Source organism: Rhincodon typus, chromosome 5 (genome assembly GCF_021869965.1).
Source record: "Rhincodon typus isolate 14 chromosome 5, sRhiTyp1.1, whole genome shotgun sequence".
NCBI classification, from domain to species: Eukaryota; Metazoa; Chordata; class Chondrichthyes; order Orectolobiformes; family Rhincodontidae; genus Rhincodon; species Rhincodon typus.
In genome coordinates this window covers 11,731,986-11,739,358 of record NC_063336.1, presented here as the reverse complement: position 1 = coordinate 11,739,358, position 7,373 = coordinate 11,731,986, and the positions used below count along the sequence as shown (strand labels likewise).

Sequence of the window (7,373 nt, the reverse complement as noted above, 5' to 3'; positions counted from 1 at the left end):
ACCCGAAACGTTAACTCTGATTTTTTTCTTCACAGATGCTGCCAGACCTGCTGAGCTTTTCCAGCAACTTCTGTTTTTGTTCCTGATTTACAGCATCCACAGTTCTTTCAGTTTTTACCCAGCCTATTCAGCCTCTGCTTAAAGCTCAAACCTTCCAACCCCGGCAACATCCTTGTAAATCTTTTCTGAACCCTTTCAAGTTGATCAACTGATCAGGGCAATTTGCAAGAATACCAATTCAAGGGGAAAGCCCTTATCCTGCATGAGAGGACAAGATTGATTGATTGGCGAGTCGTATCTGATTGGTAGAGACATGGCCATAGAGCATGCAGCAATTGATGATTGACAGTTAACTGTCAGGCTTTGTTTACATTTTAAACCAGGTATTTTGATAGGTTCTTGATTGTCAAGAGGATCAAAGGTTACAGGGAGAATGGAGTTGAGAGACCCAACAGCCATGATTGAATGGCAGAGCAGACTTGATGGTCTGAATGGCCTAATTTCTGCTCCTATGTCTTATGGTCTTCTGGTCTTATGGACTCTAACTGGTCAGGTATTGCCCTGAGAAATGAACCAACAAATGGCTGTTTTGTTGAGGTGGAACAAGCACAGAGTGTGCTAATGTTCTTTCCGTCTGCAGAGAACATGGCACTATGTATTATTTACATAGCTTATAGTACGTGCAAGTGCACCACACCACAAGCCCAATGAACAATCTTAATTGGTTGTCAGAATCAGCCTTGCACTCTCAGGATTATCCAGCAAATGTTGTCCTATTGCAGAGTCATAGCTAATGTTGAACACTGTATTATGGGACTTGCAAGCACAGTTTGTTATGGTACAGTCATAGAGTTGTACAGCAAGGAAACAGATCCTTCCTTCCAACTCGTCCATGCTGACCCCAGATATCTTATATAAATCTAGTCCCATATGCCAGCATTTGTCCCATATCCCTATCAGCCCATATCAGTCAGTCCCCTGCGTGTTGTGAACAGCCAAAGGGTTATGCTATTTGATGTGATCTGTCCATCATTTCACACACGGCTTAACTACCTGGCATCACATTGGCACTGAAATTCATATACCACATTACTAATTTGTGAAGGAGATAGAATGATTTTTCGGCTTGATGCAGTGGGGTACCGCACTCGTGTTGCCTCAGCATAGTGGCAGCATAGAACACCTGGCTTCGTCTGTTAAAGCATTTGAAATCCTTTATCCTTCAGGGTAATCCGAAATAGATCAGGCACTTATCAAGACAAGAGTGACTGCCTTTAGCTGAAACCCTCAAACCACGCAAGAAGACAGAAATAGCTTCGAAAGAATTCAGGCCATTGCAACGAAAGCAGTGCTGTAATCGTTACAATATCCCTTTTGTCACCTCCATTGCCTCAAGAAACTCATTGATCCTCATTTCTCCAAGAGGGCATGTAGTTCTGGAAAGATGTTCCTGTTTTTTTTAATGTGCATTCATAGAAAATCAGTGCAGAAGTAGGCCATTTGGCCCTTCTAGCCCACACCACCATTCAATGTGATCATGGCTGATCATGCAATCTCAGTATCCCACCATCGTTTTCTCTCCATATCTTTTGATCCCTTTAGTCACAAGGACCACATACAGCTCCTTCTTGAATATATCTAACGACTGGTCCCAACAGCTGTCTGGGATAGTGATTTCCACAGGTTCACAACTCTCTGAGTGAAGAAATCCTTCCTCATCTCAGTCCTGAATGGCTTACCCCTTATTCTTGGACTGTGACCCCTCGTTCTGGACTTGCCCATCATTAGGAACATTCTTCCTGCTTCTGGCCTATCCAGTCCCATCAGGATTTCATATGTTTCTATGAGATGCCGCCCCATTCCTCGTCAATGAGGCTGTGTGTGCCATCCAATGCTGTCGTTGCCCCTTTACACAGCTGCAGATTTCATCCCTTGCAACTTCTCCAGCACCCATCCTCTCTTCAAGATCGCCTCAAGAGTTCCTAATTTAGGGCGGGATCAAAGTCACGGAAATGCCAGTTCAAATATGAGGATTAATGATTGGATCATTGCCAGCAGGAGGCTTGCAATATCCAAGAGAGGCTCCAGTCCAGTGCCATTTTCCTTTTGCAATGTGGGACTATCCATGCTGTGTTTCAAAATAATCTACGTGCATCTGTGCGGTGGCTCAGTGGTTAGCACTGCTGCCTCACAGTGCCAGGGATCCTGGCTCAATTCAGGTGAGTGTCTGTGGGGAGTCGGCACATTCTCCCCGTGTCTGCGTGAGTTTCCTCCGGGTGCTCTGGTTTCCTCCCCCAATCCAGAGATGTGCAAGATAGGTGGGCTGGCCATGGGAAATGTGGGTTTACAGGGATAGGGTAGGAGGGGCTGGGTTTCACTGGAATGCTCTTTGGAGGGTCGATACAGACTCAATAGGTTGAATGTCCTCTTTCTGCACTTAGGGACTCTATTCTCGAAACATAGAGAAGAGGTAAGCCCTTTGAGCCTGCACTTCAGTACAATCATGGCTGAACATGCAATTTCAGTGCCCCACTCCTACTTTCTCTCCATTCTCCCAGAAGGATTTTTTGTTTTAAATAATTCCATGGGATGAAGATTTCACTGGCTCATTGGCCTTGAACTGTTTGGCGAACTAGGCCATTTCTGAGGGCAGTGAAGACAATCCTGCACATCGCAGTGGCTCACACACAGGGCAGACTCGCACCTTCTCTAAAGGACACAGGGAACCAGATAGATTTTTGCAACAATCAGTGATAGCTGCTATGGTCAACCTTACTGAATATAGCTTTATATTTCAGATGGGATTTAAATTTGACCCAGTGGAGTTCAGACTGGAGGCCTGCGACCAACGGTGTGCCATAAGGACCGGTGCTGGGTCTGCTGTCGTTTGCCATGTTAAAAAACAATTTGGATGTGATTATAGGAGGTACGTTAGTAAGTTTGCAGATGACTCCAACATTGTTGTTACAGTGGACAGTAAAAAGGTTATCTCAGAGTACAATGGGATCTTGATCAACTGGGCCGGTGGACTGAGGAATGGCAGATGATGTTTAACGCTAATAAATGTGAGGTGTTGTGTTTTGGTAAGACAAACCAGGGCAGGACTCACACACTTAATGATAGGGCCCTGGGGAGTGTTTTCAAACAGAGCGATCTCGGGGTTCAGGTACATAGTTCTTTGAAGGTGGCATCGCAGATAAACTTGGTGGTGAAGAAGCTGTTTGGCACACTTGCCTTCATACTGAGTCAGCGTATAGAGTACAGGAGCTGGAACATCATGTAATGGCTGTATTATACATTGGTTAGGCCATATTTGGAGTACAGTGCACAGTCCTGGTCTCCCTAATAAAGGAAAGATGTTGCTAAACTTGAAAGGGTTCAGAAAAGATATACAAGGATAATGCCAGGGTCGGAGGGTTTGAGCTACAGGGAGAGGCCGAATAGACTGGGGCTATTTTCCCTGAAACGTGAGAGGTTGAGGGGTGACCTTAAAGAGGTTTATAAAATCGTGAAGGGCAGGGTTAGGGTGCCAAAGTTTTTTTTCCCACAATAGGGGAGTCAGAACTCCCCGAAGCCTGTCCACCATCTACAAGGCACAAGTCAGGAGTGTGATGGAATACTCCCCACTTGTCTGGATGGGTACAGCCTCAACAACACTCAAGAAGCTCGACATCATCCAGGACACAGCAGCCCGCTTGATTGGTACCACAAGCATCCACTCCCTCCACCACCGACGATCAGTAACAGCAGTGTGTACTATCTACAAAATGCACTGCAGAAATTCACCAAAGATCCTCAGACAGCACCTTCCAAACCCACAACCACTTCCATCTAGAAGGACAAGGACAGCGATATATGGGAACACCAACACCTCCAAGTTCCCCTCCAAGTCACTCACCATCCTGACTTGGAAATATATCGCCATTCCTTCACTGTCGCTGGGTCAAGATCCTGGAACTCCCTCCCTAAGGGCATTGTGGGTCAACCCACAGCAGAAGAAATGCATCAGTTCAAGAAGGCAGCTCACCACCTTCTTCTCAAGGCCAAGTAGGGATGGGCAATAAATGCTGGCCAGCCAATGATGCACACATCCCACAAATGAATAGAAAAAAAAACTAGAGGATATAGGTTTAAGGTGAGGGGGATTTAAAAGGGACCTGAGGGGTAACTTTTTCATATAGAGGGTGGTGCTTATGTGGAACAAGCTGCCAGAGGAAGTGGTAGCGATGAGTACAATGACAACATTTGGACAGGTACATGTGTAGGAAATGTTTAGAGGGATATGGGCCAACGCAGGCAAATGGGACTAGCTCAGTTTAGGGAACTTGGTTGGCATGGGCGAGTTGGGCTGAAGAACCTGTATCCATGCTGTATGATTCTTTGACATGTGACACTGCCAATGTGGGATTTGAACCCATGTACCCATTAACTTGTGCTTCTGCAATGCCCTGTGGAGAATCCCTCACTCAGCATTGCCCTGCGCACCTTCGCTTCAGTCCCATCCCCATAATGACTGCTAAAAGCACTCAACAAGACTGCAGACATCAAGACTCTCCCAAATCCAGCCCTAGCAACTTCTGAGTTCAGTAACTTCTCCCCTTGTCAACAAAAAATTCTTGCTAATTGTGTATTAATTATTAATTGTAATTCAGATGGTGCCTTTTAATTGTGGACTTACGTGGGCTGGTATCTGAGGGCTCTTGTGGCACAGTGGTAATGTCCCTACCTCTGAACCAGGAGGCCTGGGTTCAAGTGCCCCCCCCCCACCCCGCCTCCTGGCCTGCTACCACAGACGTATGTGATCAGAGGCTACTGAGAACTGTTTCTTTGTGTGTGCATGTGTCTGCGTAGTCGCAGGCTGAGAGAGGGCTTGTTTGCCGTTGATATATGTTTCTGATGCCAATGAGTAAACATTAGGCTTGAGCAGTCTATCTGAATTTTGACAGTCCTGTTCCAGTCTTCAAGTGGAGACTCAGCTTCCATTACACTGATGTGTTTGATAAAATAACATCCAAACAATTCAACAGAAATGCCAGTTTTGTTTGCCTAATAAATTGTTCAATTGAGAAGTCCAGTTATAACACGAAGGAAATTGATATATCAGTCTGTTTTTCTAAACTAATCTAGTCTTGCCTCTTGCTGTAAAGCAAACACCAAACTATAATCCCTTCCATTTATTTGAAAGTGTTTTGTTCATTCATCTCCCGGTTTTGACCATGTGTCTCTCAGACAGATCTTGTGTTGTAAGAAGAGCATTTGATCATACTGAATGAAAGAATTATGTCTTTGTGAAGATGCTTCGAGTGTGCGCACAAATGCAATAAAGCCTCCACTTTAAAAAATATTTAACAGTTATGAAATTCCCCTAGCTCCAATAACATTATCCACAAGCACAATGAGAACCCATAATTATAAGTGCACGTTAGCTCCTTAATAACTACCAATTGTAAAATAAATTTGGGTCTTACTGTAACCTTGGTAACAGCTTCTGCTTTTTGGAAACTTGTGAATCTTAATTTTCTTGTATCCAAGGCTTTCTTCCAAGCGATTTCCACCTGCAGGTTATAAAAGGCTCATTCTTTGCATTTGTACGCGGATAATAAAATGCCAGTTTTAAATGCCATGGGACATCTTCTGATTTGCTTTCTGTGGCTGAACAAGACACAGTGGCACTTTGCTGTGCTGTTGGCATATTTGTACCCGGCCTGCTCCCGTTCTCATGGGCTTCTTCGTGTGGGGCTTCTGGAGTCGAGCCAAAAGTGAGCAGATACCATACCACGATTCTATGCTTTGAAATCTTTCCCTTCTCACCTTAAAAACATGCCCTCCAGTTTTGAACTCCCCCACACCCACAGGAACAAGAGCTCAGCTCTTCACCTTATCTGTGCTCCTCATGATTTTATAAAGCTCTGCAAGATCGCCCCTCAATCTCTTCTGCGCTAGTGAGAAAATTCCCAGCCTACCCAGCCTATCCTTACAGATCAAACCCTTCACCCCTGGCAACATCCTAGTAAATCTTTTCTGAACCCTCTCCAATTTAATAATATCCTTCTTATAGCAGGGTGACGAGAGCTGTACGCAGTACTCAAAAAGAGGCCTCACCAATGTCCTGCACAACCTCCACATAATATCCCAAATCTATACTCAAAAGTCTGAGCAATGAAGGCAAGCATGCCAAACACCTTTTTAACCATTATATCTACCTGTAATACAAATTTCAAAGGACTATGTACCTCAAGGTCTCTATGTTCGACAACACTCCCAAGGCCCTGTTTTAGTCCTGCCCTTATATCAGAGATAGTAGGAACTGCAGATGCTGGACAATCTGAGATAACAAGGTGTAGAGCTGTATGAACACAGCAGGCCAAGCAACATCATAGGAGCAGGAAGACTGACATTTCGGGCCTAGAGTCTAGGCCTGCTGCTTGGCCTGCTGTGTTCATCCAGCTCTACACCTTGTTATCTAAGTCCTGCCCTTATTCATTTTGCTAAAATGCAATACCTCACATTTATCCAAATTGAACTCCATCTACTACTCCTCAGCCAATTGGCCCAATTGATCAAAATCCCTTTGTAATTTCAGATAACCTTCCTCACTGCCAACTATCCCACCAATTTTGGTGTCATCCGCAAAGGTACGAACTATGCCTCCTAAATTCTCATCCAAATCGTTTCTATAAATGACAAACAGTGGACCCAGCGCTGATCCCTACTGATCCCTCCAGTCTGAAAAACAACCCTCCACTGCCACCCTCTATCTCCTGTTGTTAAGCCAATTTTGTAACCAGTTGGCAAACTCTCCCTGAATCCCATGTGATGTAATTTTACTCATCGGTCTACTGTGTGGAACCTTGTCAAAGCCTTTACTAAAGACAACATCTACTGCTCTGGCCTCATCGATCTTTATGGTTACGTCCTCAAAAAACTCAATCAAGTTTATGAGACAAGATTTCCCATGCACAAAGCCATGCTGGCTATCCCTAATCAGTTCTTGCCTTTCCAAATGCATGTAAATCCTATCTCTCAGAACCCCTCCCAACAACATATCCACCAGTGATGTCAGACTCAGATCTGTAGTTCCCAGGCTTCTCCCTACAGCATTTCTTTTTCAGATATAACACGCTCTGCAGCAGTCACTGGTGGTTTTTGCCAGCCTGTAACACCGAAACTCCAAATTGATGCCAACAGAGTGGTAATCAGTGCACTATCTAGGAATAAGTTCACACTAAATGGGAGTTGCCTCATCCAACCACACCTGTATCTATCCCAGCAGTGAGCAGCAATCCCGCTTTTGGAAAATCGATCTGGGACCCTGCTCCATGAGCGGAGAATTGTGGAATCATCCCTCATACATTCCATTTATTAAACTGTTT

At 44.7% G+C, this 7,373-nt stretch overlaps 1 long non-coding RNA gene across 1 annotated transcript in view; it reads right to left on the bottom strand.

The window, feature by feature from the left end:
- Positions 1-7,373, bottom strand: part of LOC125483129 — a 68,112-nt gene that overhangs the window by 30,022 nt on the left and 30,717 nt on the right. The window contains exon 3 of the long non-coding RNA XR_007262097.1: positions 5,469-5,555. This is a non-coding gene — a long non-coding RNA (uncharacterized LOC125483129). The remainder of the gene's footprint in view (positions 1-5,468; positions 5,556-7,373) is intronic.